We start from the raw sequence: 18590 nt of genomic DNA, 5'->3' as shown, positions 1-18590 counted from the left end.
GGCCGGCGTAACGTATCCTAGATACGTTACGCCGCTGTAACTTTGGGCGCAAGTTCCGTATTCAGAAAGAACTTGCACCCTAAGTTACGGCAGCGTAACGTATGTGGGCCGGCGTAAGCCCGCCTAATTCAAATGGGGATGTTGGGGGCGTGTTTTATTTAAATTTGGCTTGACCCCGCGTATTTTAAGTTTTTTTTAATGGTGCATGCGCCGTTCGTGAAAACATCCCAGTGGGCATGCTAGAAAATCCGCCACAAATTGTCATTGCTTTCGACGTGAACGTAAATTACGTCCAGCCCTATTCGCGAACGAGTTACGCAAACGACGTAAAAAAATCAAAACTCGGCGCGGGAACGACGACCATACTTAACATTAGCTACGCCTCATATAGCAGGGGTAACTATACGCCGTAAAAAGCCGAACGCAAACGGCGTAAAAAAAAGCGCCGGGCGGTCGTTCGTTTCTGAATCGGCGTAAATACTAATTTGCATATTCCTCGCGTAAAAATACGGACGCGCCACCTAGCGGCCAGCCTGAAATTGCAGCCTAAGATACGACGGTGTAAGACACTTACATCTGTCGGATCTTAGGGATATCTATGCGTAACTGATTCTATGAATCAGGCACATAGATACGACCGAGCACACTCAGAGATACGACGGCGTATCAGGAGATACACCGTCGTATCTCTTTCTGAATCTGGCCCAAGGTGGATATATATATCTATAGATATATATATATATAGAGAGAGAGAGAGAGAGACATAAATATATATATATATACACATCATATACAGGGCCGTCTTTAATATGGTTTGGGCCCTGGGCAAACATTTTTTTTGGGCCCCCCTCCAGCTAATTTTGGGCCTGGCTGGTTCACATGTATGTTTTGGCGGTCCTCATTTGTGCAGGTACAGCAGCCCATTGATTTGAATGGGCTGCCATGCCTTTGTTTCCTGCAGAAAAAAGGTGCATTCAGCATTTTAAAAATACAGTAGCCTTGAAATCCATTTTGCTTTTGCACCATGCTACTTACCTGCAGATCTTGCACACACAAACGCACTGTGTTTTTAAAAGCGTGACCTAAACGTCTAAAAATGCAGCAAGTTTGACAGTGCGGGAACTGCAGATAAGTCACAGCAGACAGCAGAATGGACAGACAGTGCTGTATTTCAGTGCTTGATGGGCATAGGCGTGCCGTGTGCGCAGCCTTATACATGAGGCATGCGCTTTTCTTTGCAGGAAACGCAGGCATGGCGGCCCATTCAAATGAATGGGCTGCTATGCCTGCACAAATGTGGGCCGCCAAAACACATACATGTGAACCAGCCAGGCCCAAAATAAGCCCATCAAGCAGTTAAATACAGACAGTAATGCCATGTGCTCTGAGGCCTTACTCAGCCTGGACTGCAGGTCTGGTCTGTGATTTAAAGAGTTCCTCTATTTTACACATGGCATGGCATGGGGTCCCATGGTGCTAAAGCAGAATGGACAGACGGTGCTGTGACCCCATGCCATGCCATGTGTAAAATGGAGGAACTTTTTAAAACACTGACCAGACCTGCAGTGAATCATCAAATATTATAAAGACTTTGGGCACACTCTACAGAAAACTTATATTTACAATATAGATTAGCAAACAGTGACATACCTTGAGGAGCAGGACATGAAGAAGTCAGCCTCGGGAAGAGCAAACTGGGGATGTTATAAAATCACATTCTAATTCACTTTTATATACAAGCAGCACCCAGTGGCTGGAAGGGAGAAGTGCACGTCTAAAGGGAAGCCAGGGGTGCTGTACATTTTAAAACACTGGGAAGGTAAGCAGTACTGTCACTGGCTGCATGCTGCTGATGATTTTCAGGCTGATTTGTGGGCAGCACAGGGGCTTAACGGGCGGCAGGGCCGCCATCAGGAATTATGGGGCCACTTACACAGCTTCAGGCATGGGCCTCCTGGAGCAGAGAACCGGGATGGGGGGGGTGCTGCCGCCTGAAATTGAGAAGCAGGGGGGGGGGGCTGCCGCGAATTTAGAAGCGGGGGGGCCCTTTACAAAAAAAGAAAAAAGAAATAAACAAAAATATATATAAAAAAAGGGGTGTAGCCATCCTCTGGGCCCTTTAATAAAAAGAAAAAAAGAAATAAAAAATATATATAAAAAATATATTTTAAAAAGGGGGTTGCAATCTGGGGCCCTGGGGACCTCTGGGCCTTTTAATAATTGTTTTTTAATAAAAATATATTACAAAAAAAAGGGGGTTGCCATTCGGGACCTCTGGGCCCTTCAATAAAAAAAAATATATAAACATTTATAAAAAAAATAAAGGGTGTTTGCCACATGGGACCCTGGGGACATCTGAGCCCTTTAATAAATATATATATATATATATATATATATATATATATATATATATATATATAAAGAAAAAAAAGAAAGAAAAATTAAAAAAAAATGTTTTTTTATAAAAAAAAGGGGGGTTGCCATCCGGGGGCCCTGGGGACCTCTGGGTCCTTTAATAATAATAATAATAATAATAATAATAACATTTATATTATATATAATATTTTATATATATATATATATATATATATATATATATATATATATATATATATATATATATATATATATATATATATATATATATATATATATAAAAAAGAAATATATAAAAAAAATATTTTTTTATAAAAAAAAGGGGGGTTGTCATCCGGGGCCCTGGGGAACTACGGGCCCCTGGGGACCCCCAGACCTCTAAAAAAAAAAATGGCCCTTTAATAAAAAATAAAATAAAAATATATTAAAAAAAATGTTTTTTTTATTTAAAAATAAATAAAAAATTGGGGGGTTGCCATCTGGGGCCCTGGGGGCCTCCGGGCCCCGGGGGGCCTCCGGACCCCTAAAAAAAAAAAAAAAAAAAAAAAATTTTTTTTTTTTTTTTTTTTTTTTAAAAAGGGGTTGCTTTGGGCCCCCAACAGTGACAGGGCCCAGGGCACCTGCCCTATTTGCCCTGCGGTAAAGACGGCCCTGATCATATATATTATATAGATCGCAGCACAGTGCAAGGCCAGGCACTATATATATATATAGAGAGAGAGACAGAGAGAGATGTGTGTGTGTGTGTGTATATATATATATATATATATATATATATATATATATAAAATATATATGATGATCTAGAGATAGTTCTATGGGTGAGTGTGAGTCCAGCATCCGGGTCTCAGTCGGTGTGTCCCGTCCCCTCCTGCCAATCATCACCCCCCCCCCCCCGTGTGTCCCCGCCCCCTCCTGGCTGTGACGTCCCGGTGTCGGAGGAGGGGGAGGGGGAGGAGAGTCCCCGGGAGAAGGAGACACATCCACATTAGACGAGCCGTGATCACAGACAGTGCCGGGGGGACAAAGACTCCGGAGACCGCCGTGGCTTCTTGTGGAGGAGGATATCGCACGGTGTGCTCATGCTGTGATCTCCGGGGATAGCGATTGCTGTGTGCAGGCTGGGGTGTGTCCGTGTCCAGGTCAGTGTACAGATCGGGGGAGGAGGTGTGGATGGTCCGGACACCTGTGTGACCAATGTGGGGGATCTTTCCTTCTACATTCCTTCTCCAGTAGGAGCTCTGTGTCCTGGGATCCTCCATGGGGTGACTACACTGCACACATTGCTGGTGGTGTCACTGCATCTGTCCTGTGTGCCCTAAGACGTCCCTCATACTGCATTGTACTGACTTTACTGATCGCTATTCTTCTAGGGTGGTGACAGTCTGGGTGTCAGGGGGTCAGTATTGGAGTCAGGCAACTAGCATTACACAGGAAGCTCTGATATGTCTCACATGACAGGTTCACTTGTAATTGTTTGGGGGACCAAAGTTTTTTTGCTGTGTGTAGAGGGGTGAAAGGTGTGGGGCTTATTGAGATGGGTGTCGTGATTGTTTCTGGCACATAAACTTGTCCCATCCAGTGTGTGTGTGTGTGTGTGTGTGTGTGTGTGTGTGACCAGCTACAGCCAGATTTGTACCCTCTACAGTCCACTGTAATGCCAAGGCTGCTGCTGTTGGCATTTAACCGCTCATACTGTCAAATCGATGCCCAGTGCCACTATCCACACATAACCGCTCATACAAGCAAATCAATGCCCAGTGCCACCATCCACACATAACCGCTCATACAAGCAAATCAATGCCCAGTGCCACCATCCACACATAACCGCTCATGCCAGCAAATCCAATGCCTAGTGCCTCTGTCCACACGTAACCACTCATACCAACAAATCAATGGCCACTGCCACTATCCACACATAACAGCTCATTCCTACAAATCAATGCCCAGTGCCACCGTCCACGCATAACCGCTCATTCCTACAAATCAATGCCCAGTGCCACCGTCCACGCATAACTGCTCATTCCTACAAATCAATGCCCAGTGCCACCGTCCACGCATAACTGCTCATTCCTACAAATCAATGCCCAGTGCCACTGTCCACGCATAACTGCTCATTCCTACAAATCAATGCCCAGTGCCACCGTCCACGCATAACGGCTCATTCCTACAAATCAATGCCCAGTGCCACCGTCCATGCATAACTGCTCATTCCTACAAATCAATGCCCATTGACACCGTCCACGCATAACAGCTCATTCCTACAAATCAATGCCCAGTGCCACCGTCCACGCATAACCGCTCATTCCTACAAATCAATGGCCAGTGCCACTGTCCACACATACCTGCTCATACCAATAAATCAATGCCCAGTGCCACTGTCCGCGCATAACCTCTCATATCAACGGCCACCGCCACTGTCCACACATACCCACTCATACCAACAAATCAATGGCCAGTGCCACCGATGTTCACACATAATCGCTCATACCAGTAAATCAATAGGCTCCGTTCACACCTAGGCGTTCTGGTTCTCGGGGTGGAATCGCCACAGTTCTGCCCACAATTTCCGAATCACTGCAACTTTCAATGGCGCCCCAATCGTGGCACGATTTTGCCAGAACTGTCGCTCAACAGAAAAATCAGAGATACCTGTCCATCTTAAAGAGGTTTCTTTTGGGCGACGGGCATCCCGTAATTTTGTTTGTGCAATTTTGCCGCGACTTGTCAGGTGACAATTTGTGGCCTTCCCCTGTTCATGACAATGGGCGGCTGTGCAGAACCAGGACACCCTGTGTACCAAACATATGCCGCATGTTTGTGCTACATGGGTCAAATGTGCCCACGTGCATGAAGCCTAAACAACGTGTAATTGCGAATAAAGTTTTATTCTTCCCATACAATTTCTTAAACCAGACGCAGGACACCAGTGCGAATATAACCAGCTCATTCACACCAGGGAGCTTATGCGCCAATCTTGGAGTATTGCATTTGTTACTATTTTTTTGTTAGAACTTTATTGAAATTACATCAAGTTCTATTTACCACAGCACAGTGTGTTTTACCCCGCTGTGCAGAAAAAATAAAAGTACTGCATGCTGTGCGCACGCCACTGCAGCAACGTGCTGTGACCAGACTTGATGGGGACAGGTTTTTATTGCCTCGTCTTGCTTTGGACAAGGTTATCCAGCGTGTGTGGTAAAGTTGTAGATGGACGCCTCAGCTGACATGGTGTTCAGTATTGTAGCGTGTTCCCAGGCTCCGGCCTGAAGCAGCGGCAGTTTTCACAGTTGTACGAGTCTCTCCCCCCCTCCTTTCAGTCAGCGAGGGCGATGTGGGAATCCAGCTGACAGCTTCCCCTCTCATTCAGATTTTTATTTAGAGACTTTGTAGCGCTCCTTTATTCTTCCACACAGGAAAGGCTGCCTATAAGAATCCTCCGTCCACTGGTTTCCATAGAAACAGTGAAATGCATTTTATCTAGTCACTGAGTGGAAGCAACTCCTGCATGTGCCCTGCCCCCATTGTCGTCATTCCGGACTTATGTGTGAATGTCCCACCGAGTGTTCCCAATATTCTGCTCCGCCGCAGTCTGTTTCCTCACCACAAACTCTCTTCTGTCAGGGCCGGGACCTCTGTCAGAGCTGGGAGCTGTGTTCTTCTCAGGCCTCTCTACAGAAGCATGGCAACTTTAATTTCATGTGGTTTATGCTCTATGGCATCCTTTCCAACACAGAGGGACTCTTAAAATGACTTTCAGGACTTTATCCACAACCTTTAGGACACTAGTTTGAACAATTGGTTGCGGATATAGGAATAAATAAGAGTAAGGAATGTGACGTAAGTGGTAAATTTCACGCCCAGAGCTACTTTGTCAAAAATATTTTCAGTAATACTATTGTATTAAAACAAATAACAGTAATAATGGCCAGACAAATGCAAAACATAAAAAATGTAGTGCCCTCTTAAACTGGTGGCGGGTGTAGTGCCCCCTCTTTAGACCCCTTTTCACACTGGGTCATTTTGCAGGCACTATTGCACTAAAAATAATGCCTGCAAACCTACCTGAAACAGCCACTGCTGTGTCTCCAGTGTGAAAGCCCCGAGGGCTTTAACACTGGAGTGGTGGGAGCTGCGGTGGCTCAACGCGATTGGCACTGCGCTGATAAGCTATTCACCTCTGCAGCTAGGGGTTCGGATCCCGGTCTCGGCTACATGTGAATTGAGTTTGGGTGTTCTATGCGAGGTAAGCCTGCGTTTAGTACGCCCACCCCCCTCCCACAAAAACCACCACACTTACACGCACTCTAAATTGGGTTAACATGCACACACTTTGACCATGCGGTCTCTAAAAAAGAGAGGCGAAGGACTAACGGGGCTGGTTGAGCGGGCAAATCCTCTCACTCCCTTACCAGTCCCTCTGCCCCGTTGGGCTTCAAAGCGGAGCAGGTAGGGCGGGCTGTGTTGGAGTACCCCCTCACACACCCGCCATTGCCACCCGGGGCATGGAGAAAGGTGGCAGATTGCCTCTGGGGGAGGCCTGCCTACTGGAGTGGTGCGCTAGCAGGACGGTAAAAAAAGTTTTGCTTGCAGCATCTTTGGAGCGGTGAAGGAGCGGTGTGTATACTGCTTCTCCACCGCTCCTGCCCATTGAAATCAGTGGGACCCGCTGGCAAAGCGCCTGCCTCTGCAGTGGTTTTTAACCCTTTCTCGGCTGCTAGTGGGGGGGGGGGTAAAACCACCCCGCTAGCGGCCAAATAGCGCAGCGAAATTGGCGGTAAAGCACCGCTAACAATAGCGGCACTTTACCGCCGCCCATGTGAAAGGGGCATTAGACTGGTGGTGGGTGTAGTGCCACTCCCTTACCAGTGGTGTATTTAGGTTTGGTGCTGCACTAGGCCTGACTAAACTCGTGTACCCCCTAATTTAAATATGACCCACCCCTTCCTGTCAAGGCCACACCCCTTTCTGTTTAAGACCCACCCTGAAATTTTCCCACCCACTAGTTCTCAATGCCTGGGTGGGGGGAATGGATTTAATTTGCATAGATTTCCTATCACTTCCTGTTTAGCTATGGGGCAGAAAGTGAAGGGAAATCTCTGCAATAGGACAAGGATGGTAAAACAATTAACTGACAGGGCCTATAACCCTCCCTTACTCTATCCAAAATGAAAAAAAGTGTTGCCTATAGTTCTACTTCAAACACAAATTTCTGATAATTTTATGGAGAGGACTAAGAAGATATAACCATGCCAATGGTACAGCAGAAAACATATAGCGCAGTGAGAAAGGTTTGTGGCCCAGGATGATGGGACAGTCAGAATTAGAAACAGCTTGCACCAACAGTGTAGCACAGGCCAGCAGGGACTCTTTCCTTGCTGCCCCCCTGTAAAGTGCTGCCCTAGGCCTGGGCCTTGTTGGCTTAGGCCTGGGTACAGCATTGTCCCTTACACTGGTGGCCGGTGTAGTGCCCACCCCCCTCTTACACTAGTCAGATTTTGCATGACTCCTGATGAAGTGGTTGATATTTTAGCTGTTGGTGGTCCTGTTGGCACTACCTGGCTCAACAAACTTTGATTGGAAAGTCAAAGGAGCTGGGTGGAAAATTGTAGGCCAAAAGTAGTTTTATTCTGTCAGACACGTGTGGATGAGCCAATTGGGTGATTTTTTTTTTTCACATGTTCGGCAGAGAAATGTGTATATGGCGAGCTTTAGGCCTACTTTTCTCTGTACTCCGCTCTCGGTAAGAAAACAGGTCTGACATGTCCTCTCTCTTCCTCCTGGAATACAAATTCAGTGTGAGGTAACTTGGCTGAGGGGTTGGTTGGTGTGGAGCTATGCCAGCAAATCATTTACAAATAACATGCAATGTACTGGACTATAAAAACATAAAAATGTGTGAGACTTGAAGGAGTTGTAAAGGCAGATTTTTTTTTCTTTTCCTCCCCTTCTTAATGCATTTAGATTAAAAAAAAAAAAAACTTCCGTGTGCAGCAGCCTCCCCAGCACCCCCTAATTACTAACCTGAGCCCAGCTCTCTTTTCAGCAATGTCCATGAGTGTCTTGGCCTTCCGGGACTCTCCTCCTGATTGGCTGAGACACAGCCATGGTCTCTAAAGGCTGTCAAAGTCAGTTAGCCAATCAGGGGAGAGGGGGTGGAGCCGGATCGGGGCTCTTTGTCTGAATGCACACAGGGAGCTGTGACTCGGCTCGGGTGCCCCCATAGCAAGCTGTTTCCTGTGGGGGCACTCCAATGCATTAAGGTGAAAAACATCTGACAGTTACGGCCTGTTACTTTCCTGAGTCCGTTCAACTGCTGCGCTCACCTCCGACATCCTCTTCTCCGCTCAGTCTTGCCGTTGATTGGCTAGAGTGGATGGTTTGATAGCCGCGCAGCCATTGGCTGGAGTCAAGCTGGAGGAATTAGTTTTTTTTTTGCCCGTGGCCACATTTAAAGTGGTTGTAATCCCTGTATGACCACGTTTGCCTACAGGTAAGCCTGTAATAAGGCTTGCCTGTAGGTACTGTGAATTTCTCCTAAACTCGCACAGTTGAGGAGATATTCAATGTATCTGCATGTGCCGACGGCTCGCTCGTGCCGTTTCTTCAGCTGCTGTGCCGTTACCGACGGCTCCCACGTGCATGCGCGAGAGTGACATCATCGTGGCTCTGGCCAGTCGCAGCGCCGGGGAACCGCTGCAACAGCATCGATCTAAGGTAAGTATTTCATAATGAGCTAGTATGCGATGCGACTGCCTTTTGTCTGTGTTTTTTTTATTTTTTTTATCTGGGTTTACAACTACTTTAATTTCTTCCTATCTGATCACTAGTTTCAACACAACATAACGCAAGTTCTGGTGATGGCTGCTCAGAGCACTGGAGGCACATCAGTGTAATGACACCATCCAGATTCATGCTGTAAATGTAAAAAGGTTATTTGGCATTCACATCACGCTGACCAACAGCTAAAACCGAAGCAGAGTTTTTTTATTTCTTTTTTTCATCTTTGCATTCTAGGAAATCTGTCACTTCCTACAATATCATTGTGAGGAGCATCAGACAGAAGATGTAATCCGCTGACCGCTGGGCTGCAAACTAGACCTGGGGCAGCATCAGCTTCACTGTCTAGATTGATATTTCTCTTTTATCTGGAAGTGGACGTCTGTGCCGGGTGCCTTTTTTGTTTAGAAATAAATATATACTTTGCATTCTGATACTGTTTGATCCAAGCGTTCTATTTATCATCGTGGATGTTTAATGGGTTTTTGTTTGATTTGAGTGTGTTTGCTGCACCATAGCATCAGCTCAGCTTCACACTGTGTCATTATTCCATTGAGTGATGTATGAGACTCGGCACCCTCTTTGGCACTAAATGCTTGTTCTGGGTAATATATTGGTATCCTTCGGCTCGTCTGAGGATAGAATTGTTCTGATGAAGCAAATTGCCTCAAAGACTTAGGCCCCATACACACGAGAGGATTTATCCGCAGATACGGTCCAGCGGACCGTTTCCACGGATAAATCCTCTCAAAGAAATCCGCTGATTTCGATGGGATGGAGTGTACACACCATCCCATTGAAATCCGCGCGGAAATCCTCTGCCGATGACGTGTCGCGCCGTCGCCGCGATTATGACGCGGCGACGGGCGCGACGCTGTCATATAAGGAATTCCACGCATGCGTCAAATCATTACGACGCGTGCGGGGAATCCCTTTGGACGAATGGATCCGGTAAGTCTGTACAGACGAGCGGATCCATCCGTTGGAATGGATTCCAGCAGATGGATATGTTGTGCAGCACAACAAATATTCGATCTGCTGGAATCCATCCCAGAGGAGATTTCTCCGCGGAAACAGATCCGCTGGCGTGTACACACCATAGGATCTATCCGCAGAAACCCATTTGCTGGGATTTATCTGCGGATAGATTCTATCGTGTGTACGGGGCCTCAGTGTAGTTTTCCCAGCACTGAATGATGTGTCTGTGCTGCTCTTCCAAGGACTCCGTTTCTGCTTTTGTGTTAGTTGTAGGCATTCTTCTGCGTGGTTTATCCATTCCGTGCCTGGCAGGGCACCGCACAACTAAAACAATCCATGCTCCAACCCAGAGGCATTCTTATTGTGCGCTTTAAAAAACACTTGTTCACGCTTATCAATACTTATTGATTTTTATTTAAAAACCTGTGATTGTTTAATGAGTTAATTATCTGGATTACATAGTGATCAATGTATATTAAAGCATCTGTTTGAAACGAATGGATAGGAAAGCAGCAAAATTGGATTGCAGTTATAGCTAATAGTATTTTAAATAGGGCTCTTACATGGAGGAAGTCTTCTGAGCACTTAACTGTATCCAAAATGTCTACATAAATGATCCCTGAACATTTTCTGATGGAGAATTTTTATACTTTTGTTGGAGGAGGAGCTTAGATTATTTTATTTTTTTTAGGACCTGTGTAATGCAAATTTTCTCAAAATCCAAAAACGTAGTTCCCTGCTTCTGCTTTTTAGACCCTTCTGCACAAAATAATTCAGTTAGGCCACATTCACACCTGAGCGTAGCGTTTTCGGTCGTTTTTCCGGCGTTTTGTCGCACAACAAAAAAGGGTCCCGAACTTGTTTGAGCTTCAGGCGTTTTGGAGTGGAGATGTGAACCATCTCCATTGAGAAAAATTTATTTTTTTCCCCCTCTAGCGTTTTATAGCTTCAGGCTACAAAACGCTCAGGTGTGAATGCAGCCTTAGGCCCCTTTTACACTGGGGCAGGAGGTGCGGTGGCGGTATAGCCAGGGCTGTGGAGTCGGAGTCGAGGAGTCGGAGTCGGGGGAAATTTTGGGTACCTGGAGTCGGCAAACAATGCACCAACTCCGACTCCTACTAAATTTAGATTGGAATAAAAAAAAAAAAAGCAAGTTTAAATGTCCCAATTCACAAAATGTTATAATTAATGACTTCTCTACTGTAAGAATAAAGACCAATGCATGCAGTGCCTCACGTAACCGCAAAACGAACACGTTAAGTGACCGTGAAGAAGCATGCTTTTCATGTGCTTCACTATATGGCACGCAACGCACAATTAGGAGCTGCAATACTTATACTTTCCATAGTGTTGTGTTCTGCTTTTACAGGGAACGCATGTTAGAGAACCAGTAAGTGTCCAAATAAAAAAATTCCAACAGGAGTTTTATAAAGCACTAAAAGAAGTTGAAAAGTATGATCGCTCATCAAAACTTACTGTTGAAGAAGCCATCCTTGTTTATCCAGAGATCGTTAGTGATGTGGCCAGAATAGTTACTGCAATGCCACCCACCCAAGTCAGTGTCGAAAGATTATTTTCAGCCCTAAAAATAATAAAGTCTGACTTAAGAGCCTCTATGAAAGAGGATCTGGCAGAGGCAATTCTCTTCCTTAGAACTCTACATTGAATTGATTTGCATTTGCTAAGCCTAGAACTACATTTCAAGATTAATATAAACCATTTCTAGGTTTTACAGATTTTGTTTTTGGTTCATTATAGATAAGCTTTGTTTTTGTTCTAAAACAACCAAATAATGTGGTTTGTATTTTTGAACTGGTAAAGATCCTGTTCCTGATGTTTATGCCTGCTGCTACTATCCAGCCACTTGATTGATTGATATTTTTTTTTTTATAAAACGTTGTTTTCATTGTGTTTTGTCTTTTGCTTAAACTGTGCAATACAGTAGACTGTTGGCTTCCCAGCCAGTAGTCCTGTGGTAGGTTGCGTTTCTTTCCCTCAAGGAATGTATAAAATACATTTGCATATTAATACAGAGGAGTCGGGAGTCGGAAGTACATAAAACTGAGGAGTCGGAACATTTATCTACCGACTCCACAGCCCTGGGTATAGCGCCGTTATTTTCAGCGGCACTAAACCGTCGGAATTGCCGCGGTATTCGGCCGCTAGCTGTGCGGTTTTAACCCCCGCTAGCGGCCGAAAAAGGGTTAATGCCGCCCGCAGAGGCGCATTGCCGGCGGTATAGCTGCGGTGTTCCATTGTTTTCAATGGGAAGGAACGGTAAACGCACCACTCCAAAGATGCTGCTGGCAGGACATTTGGATCGTTCCTGCTAGCGCATCGCCTCACTGTGAAAGCACTCGGGCTTTCACACTGAGACTACAGGGCAGGAGTTTTTCAGGCGGTATTTAGGCGCTATTTTTAGTGCTAAACCGCCTGAAAAACTCCTCAGTGTGAAAGGGGCCTTAGGCTGGGTTCACACTGCGGTATGGGGCGGCTCACAGCAGGGGTCGGGTGCGTCCCTGTTCACCGTTTCTCAGGTCTGATTTTGGTCCGAATTTTTGGTTGAATTTGGACCTGAAACGGATCAGAAGATGCCCAGGACTCCTGTGCAATTTGCTCCGGAGATGTGTGAACCATTGAGAGCCAGCCAACATCTCCTGGCATGCGAATTGGATGCTGCATTCAATTTGCAATAGTGTGAACCCAGCCTCACTTATATTCAGGTGTTTTCTAGACAGTCATGTTATGCATTGGCACTTCCTATGCTTATTCAGCAATGGGTGGTCCTCCATACTCCTGCACGTGAATCTATGCAGGTGTCCATGATGATCTGGGCTCACAGTATGTGGCTGGGGTGACGCTGGGCATCATTCAGAGTGAACTGATGCTGGACTCTAGAGCAAAGTTTGCTTAAAGTGATTGTAAATAATCATCTTGTAAAACAACCCATTCAGTTTAAAATATCAATGAAAGGGAAAACATTTTTGTATAGATATAAAAAAGGTATTTTTCCCTGTTCGTCTTTCAGGACAGGTACTGTAGAGAGACACAGGCTCCTCCCCTCACAGGAAACACCGCCTTCCAATTAAGAATTTAAGCCTCATCCTCCTTCAGCTCCTCAGTTTATGGTGTTTCCTCCGGAGGGGAGACACCGCTGGGGGCCAAGGGCCAGACAGCTGGGGAAGCTGAGGCCAGTTTTCCTGAGAGGGGGGACCTGTTCTCCCTGGGCTCAGGGCTATTTTTTAAATGCATGGCGTCCTGGTTGACTGGGGAAGTCACTTACCCAGGACATCGCCGTGTAGCGTCCCGCGGACATTCCTGGGGTGGATTCAGCCGCGGAGGCCTATTTACTAAACGCACAGGGGTGGCGCTGCAGGCGGGGTGCACGCTCCCTGTGAGAATTCACAGTCGGCCAGGAGCTGGGCCGGACCGGATGACGAGTGACGTCAGTTCCGGGGGGGGGCGGGCACTTCCGCCGGATACGCGTCACTGGTCCCGGACGCTGCAGTGTGAAAAGGCCTGACGCTGGGCTGGTGCGGCCTCTCTCTTCTCAGCCGTAGGGTCGGCGTTTTGGCAGGCAGTCGCGACCACATTCCTCAGCGAGATGTCGGAAGCAGAGGCTTCCCGTGCACCTCCGGATGACGACAGCACCAGCCACTCTAAGGTAAGGAGAACCCTGGGGTGGTGTTCCCTTATCATGTTGTACAGCTTCACTGGTGATTTTTTTTGTTTTCTTCTCCTGGTGGTCGGGGAGTTTGTTAGTGTAGTGTGTCTGGAACCCTGGTGGTGGTTGGTCCTAGAACACTCCTGGTGGTTACCTGTGTTATGCGCTGGTCTCTCTTTTAATCTAGCCTCCACTTTCTTCTGTGTTTTTCAGAAATCCACAGAAAAATCAGCCCACAGCAGGAAGAAATGCCCTTCCTGCAGATCTTCACTTAGTGAGAGTTGGAACAAAGCACTTTGCAGGAGATGTATTGAGGGGCTGGTTAAAGAAAGGGAGGCAGAGCAGGCATCTGAATTAGCAGCTTCTATGAAAGAGCTTTCTGGCACCTTTCAATCGTTTAAAGATATTTTTGCTAATTTTCAATTGCCCCAAAGCAGCCCTTCTGTAGCGCAACAGGTAATTCCACCGAATCCTGAGGTTCTTCCCTCTGGGAGTAGAGAGAAACCTGCGGATATCAGAGAGGATGCTGAGGAGGAGCAAGACAGTGCCGCTTCTAGCTCCCAAGAGGAGTCAGATAGTGAGAAGACAGAGGCAGGGTCCTCAAAGGTCTCTCGCTACAAGCTTTCCCTTGAAGAGGTGGAAGAGTTATTGGAAACTATCCACGCTACTTTAGGGATAGTTGAGGAGAGAAAGACACTGTCACTCCATGACCAGATGTACAGTGGTTTGGGAGAACAAAAGAAAAGGGTTTTTCCAGTCCATGAAGTACTGGTCAATGCCATCAAAAAAGAATGGCAGGACCCAGAGAGGAAACCTTTCTTCTCAAACTCTTTGAAGAGGAGGTTTCCTTTTTCTGAAGAGGAGGCTTCAGTGTGGAACAAATCCCCCAAACTAGATGCCGCCTTTTCGCAGGTATCCCGACATACGGACTTGGCGTTTGAGGACATGGGGGTCCTTTCAGACCCCATGGACAGGCGGATGGATTCGCTATTAAAAAAGTCCTGGGATGCTTCCCAGGGGAACCTTAAGCCAGCTATGGCAGCAACAGTGGTGGCCCGTAATTTAGAGCATTGGCTCTTACAAATTAAGGCACATATTGAGGCCGGAACGCCAAAAGAGACTATACTTTCCTCTTTTCCAACTTTACTGAGTGGCGTACGGTATGTAGCGGACGCCTCAGCAGAGTCAATCCGCATGTCTGCCAGATCTGCAGCTCTATCTAATTCTGCAAGAAGAGCTCTCTGGCTCAAGACATGGCAGGGGGATAGCGCCTCAAAGGTTAAATTGTGCGGGATCCCCCTTACAGGAGACTTATTATTTGGGCCAGGCTTGGAGGCTGTCTTAGATCGTACAGCCGACAAGAAGAAGGCTTTCCCCTTAAAGAAAAAATTTGGGGGACAGACAAAGAAAAAATTCTGGACCCAAAAGAAGGTGGAAGTCCCCAAACCTGAGGGAAAGAAAAAGTTTTGGGGACCAAAAGGGAAAGGCCGTGCCGGGGCACTTTTTCGTGCTCCTGAACAGCCCCAAAAACCTCAATGACGGAGTCAAGGTGGGAGGAAGGTTGGGGGCCTTTCTCCCACAATGGGAGACGATCACCAGCAACCAATTTGTGCTGGGGATCATAAGGAGAGGGTACAGACTAGAGTTCTCAAGTCCCCCCCCATCCAGACTCTTAGTCACCAATTTGCCCCAGTGCAAAGAGAAATCTGTGGCTCTGATCTCCTCTCTTCAGGAGTTGGAGGATCAGGAGGTGGTAGTTCGGGTTCCATCGGAGGAGATAGGAAAGGGCTTCTACTCCCACATATTTGTGGTCCGCAAGCCTTCAGGGAAATTCAGGCTTATACTGAATTTAAAACCTCTAAACACCTCGGTCACGTACAAACGGTTTCGGATGGATTCCATCTATTCCGTGAGGACACTCCTCCTTCCGAACTGCTTCATGGCATCCATAGATTTAAAGGATGCCTACCTACACATCCCAATAGCGGAATGCCATCAGAGATTTCTCAGACTGGCCGTGAGGTCCAGAGAGGGGATGTTTCACCTGCAATTCAAAGCACTCCCCTTCGGGCTCTCCTCTTCCCCCCGCATATTCACCAAAGTGATGGTGGAGGTACTAGCCTTTCTACGTCTCAAGGGCATCCTGGTGGTAGCTTATCTGGACGATCTGCTATTTTTTGCAGACTCCCCGACACGGTTGTCCCAGGACCTCCAGGTTGCAAAGGGGATTCTGGAAAACCTAGGTTGGTTACTCAATCTGGAAAAATCCAGCCTGACACCCTCCCAAAGAGTCACTTTTCTGGGATATGTACTGGACTCAACCAGACAGATGACTTTTCTCCCAATAGAAAAAGTTCAGAAGGTGGACAACGTAATATCACTTCTTCAGAGCAGTGGCCAGCTTCCGATAAGGAAAGTCATGTCAGCTCTGGGGTTATTCACATCTTGTCTTCCTGCAGTGCAGTGGGCGGGTCTGCATTTCCGACCTCTACAACTGTTCATACTGAACATTTGGGACCACAAACCGGAATCCTTGGATTCCCTGATATCCATACCGGTTCACATCAAGAGGTCCCTTTGGTGGTGGAGGAAGGGGGCGAACCTTTTACAGGGCCTGGATTGGATCTCCCCGATCTCCAGAACAGTGACAACAGATGCCAGTGGCTCCGGTTGGGGAGCACACCTGGACTCCCTTCTGACACAGGGTCGCTGGGCAAAAGAGGACTCGCAAAAATCTTCGAATTGGAGAGAACTAAAAGCGATAGAGTTAGCCCTCAAAGCCTTTCAGAAGGAGCTGCAGGGACAGCATGTTCGAATCTGGACAGACAACTCCTCGGCAGTAGCTTATGTCAACAAGCAGGGGGGCACCAGGAGCAAGTCCTTATGGGATCTGACAAAATCTATTCTCATATGGGCGGAGGCCAATGTCTTGTCCCTCTCAGCCATACATCTGAAGGGAGAATTAAATCAGGTCGCAGACTTCCTCAGCAGGAAGAAACTGAGGGAGGGCGATTGGGTTCTGAATCAAGAAGTTTTCAGAGCGATCACTCAAAGATGGGGTCTTCCGGAGGTGGATTTATTCGCCTCAAGAGAAAATGCCAAAACTCGGCTCTTTTTTTCCCTAAACAGATGGGATGGAGCTCTGGCGGTGGACGCTCTGGCCCAAACCTGGAAGTTCTCCAGGTGTTATGCTTTCCCCCCTCCGGTTCTAATACCAGCAGTCCTGAGGAAACTGCAGGGGGAGAACACAACACTCATTCTCATCGCACCTCATTGGCCCAGGAGACCATGGTTCTCTATCCTAAAAAATCTATCGATAGAATCTCCTTGGATTCTACCAATTCGGGAGGATCTCCTTTTGCAGGGTCCAATCTGCTGCCCGCAGGTAGAGAGATGGAACCTGGCAGCCTGGCTTCTGAGGAAGAGCTGCTGAGGGGCAAAGGGTTTTCAGAACGCTTGGTTGAAACACTCCTAAGCTGTAGAAAGAAGGAGACGCAAGCCATTTACCAAAAAGTGTGGAAACGGTTTAACATCTGGTGTGCAGAAAGCTCATTCAGTGTCAACAGCTCTGTGGCTGTTTTAGAATTTCTTCAAGCTGGAGCTGATAAAGGATTGGCAACTAGCACGCTGAAGGGTCAGGTGTCAGCGCTAAGTGTATTTCTTGAAAAACAACTAGCATTTGACCCTTGGGTCTCTAGATTTTTTAAGGCTTTGAGTAGACGGAGACCTGTAAAAACCTCCAACTTCCCAGTTTGGGATCTCTCATTGGTTCTTCAAGCCTTTACAGTAGAACCATTTGAGCCTTTAGACAAATGTAGTTTAAAAGTGATCACTCTCAAAACAGTATTTTTAGTAGCGATCACTACTGCCAGGAGAGTGAGCGAACTCGAGGCCCTATCTATTAGGGTCCCCTTTTTTCAAGTTTTTCCGGATCGCATCATTTTTAAGACAGATCCGGCTTTTCTACCAAAGGTAGCTTCTAAGTTTCACAGAAGTCAAGAAATAACATTGCCTTCTTTTTGTTCAAATCCTGTGAGGGAACAGGAACACAAGTTTCACAACCTAGACGTTAGGAGGTGTGTCCTACAATACTTGGATTACACAAGTCAGTTCAGGAAAGCTGATTCACTATTTGTTTTGTTTTCTGGGTCCAAGAAAGGGTCTAGGGCTTCTAGACGCACGATAGCCAGGTGGTTAAGGGCAGCCATCGTTCTAGCCTATTCTTCTAGGGGAGTAGAGCCTCCACAGGGTATCAAGGCTCATTCCACCAGGGCAGTAGCAACTTCCCAAGCAGAGTGTGCTGGTGCTTCCCCGGAGCAGATCTGCAAGGCTGCAACATGGTCTAGTTTCTCAACGTTTGTAAAACATTACAGACTGGACCTACTTTCAACCAAAGACCAGGCTTTTGGACGCAAAGTACTGCAAGCAGTTGTCCCACCCTAGGGTAAGGTGCTCGCTTATCCTCTCTACAGTACCTGTCCTGAAAGACGAACAGGGAAAAACGGGGTTACTTACCGGTAACATCCCTTTTTCCTGGAGTCTTTCAGGACAGCACTGGTACCCACCCTCTTTGTTGTAGGGGATATTATGGAAACTCATCAGACGAGGCCGTCAGGTAAGATGTAATTTTATACTTTTATGACGTGTTCTTGTGTCTCCCCAGCTGGCCGGAGGTACTCTGGAAAAAACTGAGGAGCTGAGGGAGGATGAGGCTTAAATTCTTAATTGGAAGGCGGTGTTTCCTGTGAGGGGAGGAGCCTGTGTCTCTCTACAGTACCTGTCCTGAAAGACT

The 18590-nt window shown here is 46.7% G+C and overlaps 1 protein-coding gene across 2 annotated transcripts in view; it reads left to right on the top strand.

Moving 5' to 3' along the window:
- The first annotated feature begins 3314 nt into the window (after positions 1-3314).
- SH3RF1 (SH3 domain containing ring finger 1) overlaps positions 3315-18590 on the top strand; it is a 245177-nt gene continuing 229901 nt past the window's right edge. For both annotated transcript variants that reach the window (XM_040333076.1, XM_040333067.1), the window contains exon 1: positions 3315-3518. The gene's annotated coding sequence lies outside the window, so the exon portion shown is untranslated. The remainder of the gene's footprint in view (positions 3519-18590) is intronic.

This window comes from Rana temporaria, chromosome 1, assembly GCF_905171775.1.
Source record: "Rana temporaria chromosome 1, aRanTem1.1, whole genome shotgun sequence".
In the NCBI taxonomy this organism is placed as follows: domain Eukaryota; kingdom Metazoa; phylum Chordata; class Amphibia; order Anura; family Ranidae; genus Rana; species Rana temporaria.
The sequence above is the reverse complement of the archived record's forward strand: the minus strand, read 5'-3'. Positions and strand labels throughout refer to the sequence as shown.